Raw genomic sequence first — 17,728 nt, 5'->3', positions numbered from 1 at the left:
TAGCAAATTGGTTTATATTTTAAGTAACTAATAAGGCCTATGTTTGAACTTTACAATTAATTACTTAATTAATCATGTGCTGTAGATGGTACCAAGGCCTTTTATGTGCTAAGCATACATTCTACCTCTTAACTGTATCCCCAGACCCTGAATTAATTGTTATTATTGTTGCTTTTAGAGACCCAGTCCCATGGAGCTCTGGCTGACTTCTAACTTGCTACGTGGCCAAGGATGACCTTACATTTGTGATCCTCCTGCCTCCACATCCTACGCTTTGAGATAAAGACATGCCAGTGTGCTGGCTTTATGCAGTCCTGAGGGTTGATCCTTTCCTTCTTCTGTAGAAGGCTGTCACGTAAAGTTCTGTGACTTGGGGCTGTGGAAGCCATCTTGAATCCAGGAGGACTGCAGAAAGGGAGAGGAGGGAAGATCCTGTGATGCCACTTGAATTATTGAGCTGCAAACCAGTCCTGACAACACACAAGTTCTAGTTCTGTGAGATGGTTAAACAGCTTCATCATTTAAGCCACCGTTAATCATAGATTTTTTAAAAAAAAGTTTAGATTTTAAGATTTATTTATTTATTTATTTATTTATTTATTTATTTATTTATTTATTTATTTATTTATTTAGAGACAGTTTCTCTGAGTAGCCTTGGATGTCCTGGAACTCACTTTGCAGACAGGTTGGCTTTGAACTCACAGAGATCCACCTGCCTCTGCCTCCTAAGTAGTAGGATTAAAGGCATGTGCCACTACACCTGGTTTACATTTATTTTTAAGTGTGTGTGTATGTGTGTGTGTTTGTATACTCGTGTACCAAGACACTCAAAAAGCTCCAGTTCCTGGGAGTTGCAGTTACAAGCAGTGGTAAGCCGGCCCATGATGTGAATGCTGGGAACCACAGCAGGGCCCTTTGCTTTTAATTCCTAAGCCGCCTATCTAGTCCCCCTCTGTTTTTTTTTTTTTTTTTTTTTTTTTTTAGTTTGCAACCAATGCACCTGAACTGATACAGTATCAATGTCTAGAGCACGGTAGAAACATCTCATGAGTGACTCCATCAGTTGACAGGTATGTTCTCACCACAACCCGGGGGGCAGCCTTTAAAAAGGAAGCAGACAGGCCGGGCAGTGGTGGCACATGCTTTTAATCCCAGCACTTGGGAGTCAGAGGCAGGCAGATTTCTGAGTTTGAGGCCAGCCTGGTCTACAGAGTGAGTTCCAGGACAACCAAGGCTACACGGAGAAACCCTGTCTTGAAAAACCAGAAAAACAAAACCAACCAAACAAAAAACAACAAAAAAGGAAGCAGACAATCTTCAATTTATTTATTTATGTGCTTATTTTTATGACGTGCTGCCATGCTATGTCCAGAAAGGTGGCCTGGATGGCTGAGCAGCCTGGGCTGCTGTTGCTGTTCTCCAGGTGGAAGGGATGATTAAGGGATGATCACGTCATGGCCGACTTGAGCGGCTCAAAGCAAATTACGGAACTGAGTGCTAACTGCTTCTTCTCAGCTGATTAGCTTTCTCTGCCCGGTCCCCACTGCAGTGCACACCAGCTGGGGACTAGACATTGTCTGCTGAGTTTCTGCCATTGAATGATAACCATCCATTGAGAATGATTGATAGAGATTTTGCCTAAGATAGAGACGTGGGGCTGGGCACATAATCTCAGTAGGTAAAGTGCTTGCCTTACAAGCATGAAGACCTGAGCTTAATCCTCAGAACCCACATTGGAAAAAAAAATCCAGGCATGGTGGTGCACACTGTAATTCCAGGAGGGTGGACAGAGACAGACACATCCTTGGAGCTTGCTGGTCAACTAGCCCAGCCTACCTGGCATGTTTCAGGTTAGTGAAAACCTGTGATATTATAAAACAAGAGAATAAACAAACCAAATGAGGTGGATGGCACTGGAAGAATGAAGGCTGAAGTCACCCTTTGGCTTCTGAATACACTGACACATGAACACACATGTATGCACACATACACATGCACACACACACACACACACACACACGCACAGAAGAGACAGAGAGACACACATGGGGCAACTTATTTGGGGGGCATATTTCTCATCTAAATCCCTATAGCTGTTGAGTTGAGGGCCACACAGGACATCTAAGCATCTCTGAACCAACACCGTGGCTCCTAGGTCTCTCTGGAGCACCAGTGTGGTGCACAGGTGCCGGTGAGAAGCAGGTTGAGTAGCTCCATAGATTGATCTTTGAGACTCACACCTATATGATTAACCCAGATCGCAGCAGAAGTGTGACCTCTCTGCCCCTGTGCCACCCCTCCTGCACCAGGACTCTGCCTACTTTGATTCTGCCTCTAATTTCAAGCCAGGCCAAGATCACTTAGGAATGGCTATGCTCACGAATGTTCTAGAACAACAGCTTACCAATATATTGTGGTTGCTCTCTGTCTCTGTCTCTATCTCATCGTAGTTACAGTCACACCCTTGTCTTGTGGGAGGTGTCTCTGGAAGAGGTTTCCCTTCCTGGGTTATAACACTGTTCATCTGTATCACGTTTCCCTGATTTGAATCTCAACTAGGACCTGCCCAGACCCTGTTCCTTGCACCAACCTCTCCCAGACTCTTGACAAAGCTGCAGGGACCACATTGCCTGGCCACTAGAGGGAGGCACAACCATGGTTACAGATTCCTTCCTTGTCTTCAGACTCAAAGGGTTTTCTCTGATAAGCTCTACTCTTATCTCCTCCCTCAGCACCAGAGTCCACCCCTCCTCAGCATGTCCCTTGTACATCAGGGAAGTTCCTCGCTCCCTCCTGTCCCTACCTACTCAGGTTCCACACCCTTTAGCTTCCACTTTCACCATCCTACCGAGCCACTACCTGAAAACTTCTACCCTCCTCCTCTAGGACCCAGTGGCGGACTGGGACTGTCCCTCTTCACTGTGATGCATTTGGAAATTGGATTTGTTAGTTTTGTGCATCATCCCCACACTAATTGTTAATAAAACCATTAGTTTCTCTGGATCTGGCTGGGGGCGAACCCATCTTTCAATGGCCAGTCTGCTAGGGTAGGGAATCAGAGTGAGCACACCGCTCCTGGTATCTGAGGACCCCCACAGAGGTCTCATCAGTGCTGAGGGCTGTCCACCTGCTCCTTCTCGCATCTTTCTGCCCCTGGAATCGAGCCTAGCAGAAATGTGTCTGAATTATGAACAATCAAAAAACCCAAGTCAGAAGCCACCATGTTCAATTGATTAACAAGACAGACTGTGCCCAGATTCAGTGAGAATTCGTGATTGGCATAGAGAGAAAGGCTATCGATAGACAAGGAGAGGCAATTGGACATCACATTCTGGAGAAGGGTTTTGGAGGGGCTACGATGTGAAATCAGAGCTCTAGGCTCTCTTCCTCTCCCTTCACGTCGAGCAGCCTGAGGGAGTTGGTCATTTGGGGTCTGATTTCTTTAGATAATGAATCACTTAGAACTGGAGAGCACCAAGTGTTCCTTACAAAATGTCAGAGCTCTCATACAGATGCCCCACCGGGTAGCGGTGACACGTGAAATCACGTGGGGAGGCAACATGGCAGAAATCACCAGCAGTTCTGAAAAGAACAAACATTTTTGACACAGAGATTCCACTTCTGGGAATAAGCCAGGAGGAATAAGCCTGAACGAGGGGAAAAAAGATACATGAAACTGTTCGTTGCTGTACTGTTCTGTAGTAGGGAGACGTTAGAACCAAATTAACGATTCAAAATAAGAGGATGATTAATTAAATCCCACTGAATTCCCTTGATAAAATATTTTGTAGTCATGGAAATTTTAATTATAGAAATGATAGTACTGTAGTAACATAATGATGTGAAATTTTATGCATGGTCTTAATTGCAGTGCCCTAAGATATACTTATATAACCAAAGAATGTAAGGAAACACAAAATATGGATAACTGTATTAAGGTAGTGTAATTGTTGATGATTTAAAAATTTCCAGTTCAAGTCTACTATACATTTTCTCTTTAAAAAATATTTATTTTTATTTGATGTGCATGTGTACATGTATGTGTGTGTACTGTGTGCATTCAATGTCTGTGGAGGCCAGAAGAGGTTAGCAGATTGCACTGCAGATAGTTACAAAAAGTTGTGAGCCCCCCACGTGGGTGCTGGGAACCAAACTCTTGTCCTCTGCAAAGGCAGCCATTGCTCCTAACCTCTAAGCTATGATTTACAGCCTCCAATTCACTCTTTATAAGTATACACAACGGACGGACACACAAGATGCAAATACTCTAAGGATGGCTGAAAAACATGGCAAGAGTGAACTGGTGCTTGAGCTATTGGGCTAGCTGTAACTTCACATGTTTGCTAATGTAATTTCCTCTGTTTCCTAAATGGTACATCCCTTTTGATTTTTGTTCATGTGGAAGTTGAGGCTGAGAGATTCTGACTAAAGATAAATAGAAGGTAGGGGTGGGGTCATATAAACATTTTGTGTGACTCGGAGTTCGTCCAGCAGTTAGACAAACGAGGACTGTCAGGAGCCTATCCCACTCCTGTTGTACACGGCTATTCCCCAAGCAAACTACTGTCCGGGTACCCTGCTCTGCTCAAATGGGAAGTATTATTCCAGTGTGATTTGTTGACTGTACCTCTCACAGAGGGGTGGGGAGGGTCACAAGTTCCCTCCCTCCTACCTGCTGTATGCACTGCTGTCTTAAGAGAGAGGCTAGGGCATATAGGCTGGGGAGGAAACTGGGAGGGGACTTCACGCATGAAGCTATGGGAAGCCATCATCCCTGTTGAATAAATACTTCTTGGTGTCCTTTTGGGGAGAAGCAACCACAGCCCTGTAGGTAACACCGTACCTATGTTCTCTAACTTTGGTGGAATTGCGCCATGACTTGCCAGTAGACCTTAGGCAGAGGGGTAGACATCGTTTATGTCTTCCTGAAGAAATTTTAGCCACACTCCTGATGAGGGTGAGTTCTCACCTCAGCCCATTCTTTTTATAAGGTGTCCTAGCACTGAACCAAGGGAAGAAGTGTTGGTAGGACCCAGTGCATTCCTGGAGAAGAATGAGAGGTGGAGGAATCAGGAAGGTCAGGATCGCAGCAGTGGATGACAGTGCTGGAGGCTTGAGGGGCAGGGCATCACGGCTTGTGTTAAAGTTTTCAGACAATGATATGTGCTGGACTGTCACTCTGGGAAAGTGTGCATTATGGGCAGAATTGTCCCCTCAACCTAACAAACTACTTTGACATGTGGCTGCATCAGGAGACAGTCTTTAAGGAGGTGACCAAGGTTAAATGAGATCATGAGGTTTTGTGTGGCCTTAATAGACTGGGGCTCTTACAGGATTACACAATTCTGATATGAGGAGGATGAAGTGTCAGAGAACTCTCTCCTTCCATGAATGCACAGAGGAAAGCCAGGTGAGGACACAGTGAGAAGAAAACAGAGGCTGGGTGTGGAATGCACGCCTTTGATCCCAGCAAGGAGGAGGTAGAGGCAGGCAAATCTCTATTGTTGGAGGCCAGCTTGGTCTGCATAGTGAGTTCCAGGCCAGCCAGGATTGCAAAGCAAGACCCTCTCTCAAAACCAAAACAAAACTAACTGACTGCAAGCTAGGAAGAGATCCTTTACTAGGAGTTAAATTTTTGGCACCTTGAGCATGGACTTTAAGGTCCAACACTTGAGAAAGTGAGTGTCTATTTGCTAAGACACCCAGCTGTGGTGTTCTGTATGGCAGCCCAGCCCAGCGGCATGGGAAGTCTATGCAGCTGAAATGGTAACACTGTAATGTGTGGAATGGCTCATGCTGTGATAGTTAAACACTCTCATGACACCGTAAAATGAATTATAACATTAGCTTAAAAGTGCTGGGCACTTAAGGGCCAGGAAATACAATTACTTTATGTGCACAAATTCATTTGCTCTTCCCTTGGTCCCACAAGATAAGCCCATGACTTCATCCTTATACCCATGAAAGGTACTGGCGTGCAGAGAGAGGATGAAGTGGCATGCCTAAGATCTCACGGCTAGTCACAGAGGCGGGGCTGGAAGCATGCATGTAGAACCCATGCACGTAAACAGCATTTTGTGTCTGAGTGTGAGTTCTATGAACCTCTGGCAAAAATAAACAAAAAACCAAAAACCAAAAACCAACAAAGGGGAAATGTTTGTCAGACTGGCCAGCTAGATCAGTTAGATAAATCTGGGTGTTCAGTGAGTGCCAGAAGTTGGTCTTACCCTTATCATTTTCAGGGAGAGGAAGCCAGTGGGGTAAGTCAAGGGATGTAGGATTTCTCTATGAGCTTGAAAGAGGGATGCTATCAAGAATGGGATGTTGTCTAAGGATCATGCCATCTTCAAGCTGCCTCCAACTGAGAGAATATATCATGACAGAAACTTCTTCTCAATAGTAGGTTCAGTCTGGGAAGGGTTGCCCATAGAGGTTTCCCTGCCACTGTGACACACAGGACAGGCTTTCCCTCCTCAGCCAGGGAAGTTTTTTGTCTCTACCTCTTCAGCTTTTAAAATTTGTGTGAAACCAATGAGGAACAGAATAGACAAAGCAACTCAAGTGATATTAGTGCTGGAGGGGCATCATGCTACCTGATTTAAAAACACAACAGACGGAGTGATCAAAATAGCAAGTTAAAGGCAAAAAATAGACATACAACTCAAAGAACAGATTAGAAAGCTGTATCTGACCACTCACACTGTGGTCAATTTATCTTCAACAAAAGTTCCAGAAAGCACATGATGGAGAAAAGGTAGTCTCTTCAATCAACAGGGCTGAGAAAAATGGATGTTCATATGCAGGAGAATGAAACCGGGCCCTATCTCACAGTTATAGGAAAAACCCAACCTCAAGTGTATCGTAGTAAAGATATGAACATAGTATCTCAAACTGTAAATATACTAGAAGAAAACAAAATTGAGAAATTTCTTGACATTGGTTTTAGAAATCTTTTGGCTATAACCGTGTCCAAGTTAACATTCCATCCTTGTAATAAATCACTGGAGAAAACCAATTTTACAAAAAGGAAATGTTCATTTTGGCTCACTTTTTTTTGAGCCTTTAGTACGTATTGCTTTGGGTTCTAGAGTCTTTGTATCATGCTGGGAAAGCATATGTGGTCAGGGGAAACTCATTTCTTTGTGGCTAGGAAGCAGAGTGAGATAAGACATAGAGGTAGACTAGGGAGAGAGAAAGAGAGGGGGAGGAGAGAAGAAAAGGGGGAAGGGAGAAGAGAGAGAGGAGGAGGAGGGGGAGAGGGAGAGGGACTGAAGAGAGATTGACCAGATGTCAGATACCAGTGTTCTAGTATCCACCCTAACAGCGTGTCCTGACTTAACTTCCTTCCATCTCATCATCTGCCAATAATGACAAATGTTCAAGACCAAAGCTTCAATATGTGGCCTTGGAGAGCATTCAGGTTCCAACTCAACACTTGCCTTGCACGCACTAGATCCTAGAGTCAATCTCCAGCCCTGGGAAACACCCACAGACAAACATCAATCACCATCGTCAACACAGCACAGCAAACAGAGGTATGTGGAATGTGTCAAACTAAGATTTCCATGCAGGAAATAAAACAATCAATGGGGAAAGAGGTAACCTGAATGGCAGGAGATGGTTGCAAACTGTACATTTGACAAGGGACTAATATTCAAAATCTGTAAGGGACTCACACAGCTACACACCAAAGAAACTAATAAGCTAATCTAAAACTGGTGAAAGCTTCTCAGAGGTCACAGAGAGATGCTGAGCTCTGGACAAATTGCAAATGAGGGTTTCCTTTTCTGTGCACCCTGACTGGTACTTGTTAGCTTCGTCTTTCTTATGACAGCGTTCTCACAGGATGGTGAGCTGATGTCACAATGAGGTTTTGATTTTCATTCTGATGATTAGTGGTATAGCCAGTATTATATATTTTCATGCACTTACTAGCTATTTTTATGTCTTCTTTAGGGGGGGAAAACAACCAAGAGTGGGGTGGGGAGATTGCTCAGTCAGTGAAGTGCTTGCTATATCAAACATGAGAGCCTGAGTCTGGTCTCCAGAACCCTCATTAGAAATCTGGCCATGGTAGCACAAAGCTTGTCGTCCCAGTGCTGGGGAGGCAGAGGCAATGGGTTCCTTGGGATTTACTGATCAGCTTAGTCTGCTTGGCGGGCACCAAGACTCAAAAAAAAAAGTAGATGGAACATGAGAAATAACATCGGTGCTCTGCATACATGCATATACATGTTAACGTGTTTTAAATGAAAGTGGACCTTGTAGGCTCATATGTTTGAATGTGTAGTCTACCCTTGGTGGAACTGTTTGGGAAGGATCAGGAAGTGTGGTCCTGTTGGAGGAGGTATGTCACAGAGGGTAGGTTTTTTTAGGTTTCAAAAGGTCATGACATTCCTAATTAGCTCTTTCACGCTTGTGGGCATAAGCTCCCAGAGAGCCACGCCTACTATTGTAGTGACAATTTTGGAATTTTGGTTTCTTTAAAAAACACAGAAGTGTTATCAGAAGGTACTTTTGTTTTCATCCCAGGTGTGGGGATGGGGGGCTGCTTCATACTGTCCACATCAGGGGGGCTTCTATTTGCTTCGTGCTCTAGCAGAGGCATGGTTTTGCCAGCTGCAGATAGTTTCTGCGATTGTGTAACATTTGGAATTCTGGGAACTTTTCAGAAGGTATACAAAAGCTAGGGCTCTGAAAGGCAGATAGAGTCCATGGCTGTTGGTCATTCAGGGGTGGGGGCTGGTGGTGGTTGGTTAGTAGTCATGCTCAAAGAAGAACCCAAAGGAAAGACATTAGATTCATTAGATTCAGGATTCTCTCTCTCTCTCTCTCTCTCTCTCTCTCTCTCTCTCTCTCTCTCTCCCCCTCCCCTATCCTTTCTCCCAATCTAGTGATTAGAAGGTGCAATCAGGGGGATAAAGTATGGGACAAAAGAAGAACCCACAAAATAGCAAAGACCACAAAATAGCTATATACCACTTGTTGCTATGCTCCCTGTCATTATGGTCACGGACTCTAACACCCCTCTAGAACTATGAGTTCCCCAATTAAGTAAGTTTTAAAATTAAGTTGCCTTGGTCACAGGCCTTCATCACAGCAATAGAAGTAACCAAGGCATATGTACACCTGCACATCCCCATACCCCATCATGACACAATCTCCAAATAACCCTTACTATTAAAAGGAACAAGGGGATATTTCCCAGATCCATCTCCCACTGTTTCACTGGCCAGATCACCCTATGGGGTGTGACTCTATTTTAGTGCTATGTCACTGTACTGGCTGGTTTTGTGTGTCAACTTGACACAAGCTGGAGTTATCACAGAGAAAGGAGCTTCAGTTGGGGAAGTGCCTCCATGAGATTCAACTGTGGGACATTTTCTCAATTAGTGATCAAGCAGAGAGGACCCCTTGTGGGTGGTGCCATCCCTGGACTGGTATTGGGTTCTATAAAAGAGCAGGCTGAGCAAGCCAGAGGATGCAAGCCAGTAAGAAACATCCCTCCATGACCTCTGCATCAGCTCCTGCTTCCTGACCTGCTTGAGTTCCAGTCCTGACTTCTGGTGATCAACAGCAATGTGGAGGTATAAGCTGAATAAACCCTTTCCTTCCCAACTTGCTTCTTGGTCATGATGTTTGTGCAGGAATAGAAACCCTGACTAAGACAAATTGGTACCAGTGTAGTGGGGTATTCCTGTGACAACCTGACCATTGGGGAGGACTGTGGAAGGACTTTGGAATTTTGGGCTAGAAGATCCATTCCATGTTAAGAGCTCTGTGGAATGTTGTGTAGGAGCTTGGAAGATAATGTGGACAACAGTATAGAAGATGAAGGCCTGGCTTGTGAAACTTTGGAGGGAAGATTAAAGACTCTTAGGGCCATGTTTTGATTGTGAAGATTCTGTAGTTTTTGTTAGTTGGGGCTGAAGAATTAGCTGTGATTAACAAGATACCAGAACCACTAAAGCAAACCTTTGTGTTACTGGGACTATTGGTGCTGGTTAGATGGAGCTAAGAAATTAGTGGTGATTAAGAAGAAACCACCATCACTGAGGTGAAATCTTCTGGGAAGTGTTTTTTGAGAGCACAGAGGCTGTGTTCCAGAGATAGCCATTGTTTTACTTTGTGCTGTGGCTGGAAGTGGTACTGTGTAAGAGTCACCCAGGTGGTACTGGTTTTGAAGGCATGAAGGGGTCATGAAGAGCAGCTGAAGCATGGCACTGTGAGAGGCTGTGGAAGGCCACTGATGAAGGTGCAACCTCTGTTGCAATTGATGGCCCAGGACTGAAGGGGTCATGCATAGGAGTTGAGACTTGGCACCATGAAGAGAGCCTATGAGAGGCTATTGGTGAAGTCTAGTTACAGTGGAAAACAGCAGTGTTTTGGAGATACCAGTGCCATGAGATGACCACCAAGAACAGCAGCAGCATTGGAGTACAGGCAGCTGGAGCCTAGAAGACAAGCTGTGTGCTACAAAGGACAGAGCCAGAGAAGTGACCCAAGCCCTTGGAGGAGCCTGGAAGATCGTTGGATACCAGACATTGAACCATTGGAGTTTGAGTTTTGCTTTTGATTGTGACTGTGCCCTGATATTTTTCCCCTCTTGAAGGAAGAAAGTATTTTAGTGGAGCCCACAGTTAATAGACTTTGAACTTTTAAAAGACTAAATTTTAAAAGATATTGGCCCTTTTAAAGGGATTGAATTTTTAATATGTAAAGACGGTGGGAATTTTAAAGTTATTTAGATCTTGGGGATGAATAAGAAAGTAAGGGTTGAGGCTTAATAGTGATATGTTTGTGTGTCAAGTTGATAAGGAGTCAATTGTACTGGCTGGCTTTGTGTGTCAAGTTGACACAAGCTGGAGTTATCACAGAGAAAGGAGCTTCAGTTGAGGAAATACCTCCATGAAACTGTGGAGCATTTTCTCAATTAGTGATCAAGGCCAGAGGGCCCCTTGTGGGTGGTACCATCCCTGGGTATTCTTGGGTTCTATAAGAGAGCAGGCTGAGCAAGACAGAGGAAGCAAATCAGTAAGAAACATCCCTCCGTGGCCTCTGCATCAGCTCCTGCTTCCTGACCTGCTTGAGTTCCAGTCCTGACTTCCTTTAGTGATGAACTGCAACGTGGAAGTGTAAGCTCAATAAACCCTTTCCTCCCCAATTTGCTTCTTGGTCATGATGTTTGTACAGGAATAGAAACCCTGACTAAGACAGTCACCTAGATGTGGTAGCATCAGCTATGACAGGTTCTGATGACTTAGGTGAGTTATTTTCTGCAGAGAAAAAAGTAACACTATCTACTCAAGGTTCCCTGCAGCAAGATGAAAACCTGGATGAATGGGGACTACTGTACCGTGGTGGTAATGAGTATTTCATATAATTCAGCAAACAAGTGGACAAGAGTACATTTATTAAAAGCACACAGTATTAACTGGACCATGTTTTAATTCTGAAAATGTCACTTTGGAAAGTAGATCCATCAGGGTAAGAGAGTTGACTGCAGAACCCAGATTTTATTATTTTCCACTCTAGGGAAATTGACTATGAAAAAAAAATGGGTCAAGTCTCCTTTATTTATATTGCGTTTACACAGTACTTTGTAGAACAGATTGCTGTGCTAATGAAGCTGGGTGAATTCTTGTGAGAACTGCTTGCTTTTATTAGCAGGCATTTATTAATCAAAAGGCTTTCTGTACATCTAATCAGTCGTAAAAGCCACTCTCGGGATGAAGCCTCCTTTGCAGCCTTCCTGGTTCAGAGGTGAAGAAATTGACTCCACATCTCCCAGGCGCAGGAAAGAGGATGTTTTTCATAGCTACTGTGTAGGATCTTGTGTATGAAGACTCAGTAAAAGAAGGGCATACACAATGATTAAGATAATAACATTGTTTTAAAGATACAATCTATACCCTTCTGCCTTTTTTAGTACTCCTTCCATCCCAGGCACTTGAAGTCTGAGTCCCTTCAGCAAATACACAGGCCTGAGAGACAGCTTCGCTTTGCTAATGAGTGTTCTCTTAGCTCCCACACGGCCTTTTCATCACGGTAGCATCCATGGATCCAGCCCTGGCTTCTTCTTTGCTGCATTTCCGAGGGCGCCTCCCAGACCAGGAACCCTATAAGCATGCCCCTTTTAGAGTGCTACCGTCTGTAGAACCTGAATTAGCTTTAAGCACTAGCCAGGTGAGGTCCCTATAGCTGGTTGAAAGGAAGAAACCGGGCTCCTCCGTGGCCAGCTCTCCCTCTTCACCACTGTCATTTTTGCTTGTCTTTGTTACTAAGTTCAGGGCAATTTGACTCCTGATTGCCAGTATCAGTATTTCTTCAACCAAAAGCTTTTCCTAGGCAAGCTGCGTAGTCGGATGTGCCCCCCATTCTTGACCTTCAGTTCCCCTTTCCCCTAGTGGAACTTTCTAGAATGCTAACAGTTCTCACCTGAAGATTGGCTTCTGCTCCAGATCAAATTAAGACAGCCTCCGGAATTGCAAGGAGCTGAATATGAAGCCAACACTTTCATTGCCTCTGGGCCTTGTAGAATAGAATTTTGCTTTTTGGGTGCTGTGATAAAACACTGACCAAAAGTGACTGGGGGAGGCAAAGGCTTATTTAGCTTATAGGCTATAATCCATCATGGAGGGCAGCCAAATGTCAGGGCAGGAGCCTAGAGGCAGGGAATGAAGAAAATTTTGGAGGAACACTGCTTTACTGGCTTGCTCTCCCTGACTAACTCAGCTAACTTTCTTACAATCTACCTAGGAATGGTGCCACCCACAGTAGACTGGGCCCTACTTACCATTAGTTAGCAATTAAGAAAGCCAGTTTGATTAAGGCAATTCTTCAGTCCAAGTTTCCTTTTCCCAGTTGACTCTAGGTTTGCGTTATTGTCTAAGTTACTGTTGTTCTATTGCTGTGAAGAGACACCATGGCCAAGGCATCTCTCATAAAAGAAAGCATTTAATTGGGGTTTTCTTAGAGTTTTAGAGAGTTAATCCATGATTACCAGTGGTGGGAAGCAGACAGGCATGGCGCTAGAACTTTGCATTTTCAAATGCAGGAATCAGGGAGGGAGAGAAGGAGGGAGAGAGAGACACACAAAGACACAGACACAGACACAGACCCACACACAGACACACACAGACACACACAGACACACACACACACACACACACACACACACACACACACACACACACACTCACACACACAGAGGGAGAGACAGAGAGAGACTGAAACAGAGACACCAGGCCTAGTATGGGCTTTTACAACCTCTAAGCCCACCCCCCAGTGACACTCCTCTAACAAGGCCACACCTCCTAATCCTTCCTAGTAGTTCCACTCTCTGGTAACCCAGCAGTCAAGTATATGAACCTATGGGGGCCATTCCTGTTCAATCTCCCACATTCATGCTGACACTGAAGCTGACTCTGATGGGCCCTGGTGGTGGAGTCTTCTTTTGCACGAGTTCCTTCCACATTTGTCAGATGGTTTAATTTGTCCAGAGCTGCAGGGAATCTAGGTGTTCTGGCACTCTTGATCTCTTTAGTTCCTCACAATCTTTCAAGAAATCTATTCGTTTCTTTTCTTTTCTTTTTTTTTTTTTTTGATTTTGTTTGTTTTTTCGAGACAGGGTTTCTCTGTATAGCCCTGGCTGTCCTGGAACTCACTCTGTAGACCAGGCTGGCCTCAAACTCAGAAATCTGCCTGCCTCTGCCTCCCAAAGTGCTGGGATTACAGGCATGTGCCACCACTGCCTGACTTAAGAACTCTATTCTTATGTGTTGCAGTCTCTAAGAAAAGTAAAGTTTAAATAATGTACCAGAATTCATGAGAGAAGCAAAGAGGCTGAAATTTTGTTAATTTCTCTGGTGGATGAGATCATCTTAGCATCGAACAAAGTCTTAGACATTTTGGTATGTCTTGAAAATATGAAAATGGATGGAGGAAGCACCCACTTTTCCAAACTAAAAACAGACAATGGCCACGTATATTCAAGAAAAAGCAAAATGATCGGGAGGGATGGCTCAGTGGTTAAGAGAGCTTGCAGCTCTTACAGAAGACCTGAGTTTGAGCCCCAGCTAGTGACTCACAACCACCTGCAACTGTGGTTCTAGAGGAATCCAACTTCCTCTTTGGCCTCTGCTGGTACCCACACACATGTGTATGTCCACACACAAAACTCCATACATGCATGTACACATAAAAAGAGAAAGAAAAGGCAAGACCAAAAATGACTGTATTATGGAGATTCAGAATTGCGGAGTTGATAAATCAAAGGCAGATAAAACAGATTATAGACGCTTCTGGAAAGTCTGTTAAAGAAAAGAAACACGAATAAGCACAGTTGAGTATTGAGAGCCCACCTGTGACTGGATCAAAAAGGATGGCTTTTAGTCATAGCTTTTTTTAAAAAAATTATTTGTTATATGTAAGTACACTATAGCTATTATCTTCAGACACGTTTTCTTCTCTCTCAGGCCCTGCTTGCTCCAGCCAAAGATTTATTTATTTATTTATTATATGTAAGTACATTGTAGCTGTCTTCAGACCCACCAGAAGAGGGCATCAGATCTTGTTATGGATGGCTGTGAGCCACCATGTGGGTGTTGGGATTTGAACTCAGGACCTTTGGAAGAGCAGTCAGTGCTCATAACTGCTGAGACATCTCTCAAGCCCTAGTTATAACTTTTTAGGCACGGTCTTGGATTGTTATCTTGAATTGCTCTAACTTTAATCTCTGAAGACAGATTTTTCTATGCAGGGGTGCCTCTAGAAGTTCTAATAGGAAATGCAAGTGCTGGGAGATTGGATGTTTTAGACAGGACAGATCTTGTGATCTTGGTGGATGCTTTCCTGGGATTCTAGGCCTGCCACTGCAGTGTTAAGGAAATGTATAGTGAAGTAATGATACCAGCTCTTAATGGGAATTGTAAACTGTGTCCTGTTGGGGACAGAGATGCTTGCTATCCCTCTCAAATTCTGATTATCCAGGAACTGCATTTCCCAAGAACCCATGGAACTGGGTACCCTCTGTTGCCTACGTTTTAGCCAATGTGGTAAGAATAATTTTGGGTCTGTGAAAGCCCCAGATAAACTGAGCTCTGTCAATCTATTAACAACCCTCTACTGTTAAGTGAATAAGAAGTAAAGTCTGGAGGGAAGTAAGAAGTTAGCATGGGGCAGGCTGAGATGAGTTTGAGAAGAAAAGGCCTGTGGAGAGGTCTGAAAACAGCATGTACACACCCATCCCTCAGAGTGGCTCTCTGTTCCCAGCCTCCGTCCCGAGACCCGGGTCTACGCATATGGCATGTGGGGAAGCTGAAACCCGTGCCCATAGCACGAGAGAACCAAGGCGTATTTTTTTCTGGGGATTCCTACCTAATGCTTCACAATGGCCCAGAAGAGGCCTCCCATCTGCACCTGTGGATAGGCCAGCAGCCATCCCGAGATGAGCAGGGCGCCTGCGCGGTGCTGGCGGTACACCTCAGCACCCTGTTGAGGGAGTACCCTGTGCAGCACCGCGAGGTTCAAGGGAATGCGTCCGACCTCTTCATGAACTACTTACTTCCCACGAGGCCTCAAGTATCTGGAAGGTAGCATTTCACAAGACAGCCTCGGGCGCCACCCCAGCAGCCATCAGGAGCTCTACCAGGTTAAGGGGAAGAAGAACATCCACACACAAACCGAGAGGGCTCTGAGCTGGGACAACTTCAACACTGGGGACTACTTCATCCCTGGACCTGGGTCAGAACATCTTTGCCTGGTGTGGTGGAAAGGCCAACATCCTGGAGCGCAACAAAGCGAGGGACCTGGCCTCTGTTTTCACTTCCTCTATGTTCCCATAGTTCTTCTAGAACGTATGATGCTTTTTACTTAGTCTTTGTCTGTTTCATATGTATATATAATACATTTTGATCATATACACCCCTGTTGTTCTGCTGTCTGACATTACAGGAAAGCCCTGAGCTTGGTGCAAAATGGCAGACTCCCTTTATCAATGAGACTTCCTCTTCTCAACCTGGGGGATCCCAGACCCCCACACCCTATACCTGTGGAATGTTACATAGCCTTGGTTAAGGTTACAGGTTCAACTTCCTTTCTCTTGATAAGAACCTGTTCAGCTAGCACCTGAGATTCCGAGAATGCCTTCTCCGTGTGGTCCTAGTTGGGGTCTTACTGCTGTGAACAGACACCATGACCAAGGCAACCCTTATAAGGACAACATTTAATTGGGGCTGGCTTAGAGGTTCAGAGGTTCAGTCCATTATCATCAGGCATGGTGCAGGCAGAGCTGAGAGTTCTATATCTTCATCTGAAGGCTCCTAGTGGGAGAGTGGCTTCCAGGCAGCTAGGATGAGGGTCTTTAAGTCACATCCACAGCAGCACATCTACTCCAATGAGTCCACACCTACTCCAACAGGGCCACACCTTCTAATAGTGCCACTCCCTGGGCTAGGCATATACAAACCACCACACCATGCTAATGAGACATCTCGGCATCTTAGCTTTCAGACTACCCTGGATATTTCTTCCATCTTCCCTAAAGCTATATAACGCTAGATTCACCCTGAGTAAAGTCGATCTGTCTTCCTGAAGCTGGTTCTGGTATGTCGTTCCTGTCTTTAGTACTCACAGGCTGTCCGAAAACCCTGTTTGCAGACTCTGCTCCCTTGGTCCTCCTAGGCCAGTGGCCAATGACCGCAGGGAGAACAGAGACCCACCTCCCCCATTACCTTTCCTTGTGCCATGCCCGAGCCCTTTGACCTTCTTCTCATCAAGTCCACCGCTTAGTTTCAAGTCCTTTAATCAGGTGGCTTCCATGTCCATTCACGTGGGGTTATTTCCTGGATCATAGGCAACTTACCAGTGGCTACCCCACTGAAGCACAGTGACTTCCCCTTCCCTAGTATCCATTAGCTGCCTAGTATCCATTAGCTCTTCAATTAGGGCTGGGGCCTCAGGAACCCCTGCACTGTTTTTGATGGAATTTTGAGTGGCTGGATCTTGTGCATAGCTTGTGCAGGCAACCACAGCAGTTACAAGTTCACATGTGCAACAGTCATGGTATGCCCCAAAGTCAGCATCTCTGCCAGCCCCACCCCATGCTCCAGATCTTATTTATTTATTTACTTATTTATTTAGGTTTTTTTGGATTTGGTTTTTTCGAGACAGGGTTTCTGAGTATAGCCCTGGCTGTCCTGGAACTCACTCTGTAGACCAGGCTGGCCTCGAACTCAGAAATCCGCCTGCCTCTGCCTCCCACAGTGCTGGGACTACCACCGCCCGGCTTACTTATTTTCTTTTTAATTGCTGTTTCCCCCTCCTAGTTCCCCCTCCCAGAGTCCTTTCCCCATCTCCCTCTCCTCCTCCTCTGAGAGAGTGGGGCTCTCCTGGGTGTCCCGCCACCCTGGTGCATCAAGTCTTTGCAGGGTTAGAAGCACATTCTCTCCCACCGAGGCAGGACAAGGCAGCCCTCTGCTACATAAGTGCAGGGGGCCTCAGACCAGCCCGTGTATGCCCTTTGGTTCTCAGCCTCTGAGAGCTGCCAAAGGTCCAGGTTAGTTGACTATCTTGGTCTTCCTGTGGAGTTCCCATCCCATTCAGGGCCCTCAATCCTTACCCCAACTCTTCCATAACAGTCCCCAACTTCTGTCCAATGTTTGGCTGTGCGTGTCTGCTTCTGTTTCAGTCAGCGACTGGGTAGAACCTCTCAGAGGACAGTTATGCT

General features: G+C 45.1%; 1 pseudogene; it reads left to right on the top strand.

Annotated features, from left to right (window-relative positions):
* Window positions 1–15,233: 15,233 nt before the first annotated feature.
* On the top strand, window positions 15,234–15,845 carry LOC127678039 (macrophage-capping protein-like; annotated as a pseudogene).
* The last annotated feature ends 1,883 nt before the right edge of the window (window positions 15,846–17,728 follow it).

This window comes from Apodemus sylvaticus, chromosome 2 (assembly GCF_947179515.1).
Source record: "Apodemus sylvaticus chromosome 2, mApoSyl1.1, whole genome shotgun sequence".
Taxonomy (NCBI): Eukaryota; Metazoa; Chordata; class Mammalia; order Rodentia; family Muridae; genus Apodemus; species Apodemus sylvaticus.
This window is presented reverse-complemented; position numbering and strand designations above follow the sequence as displayed.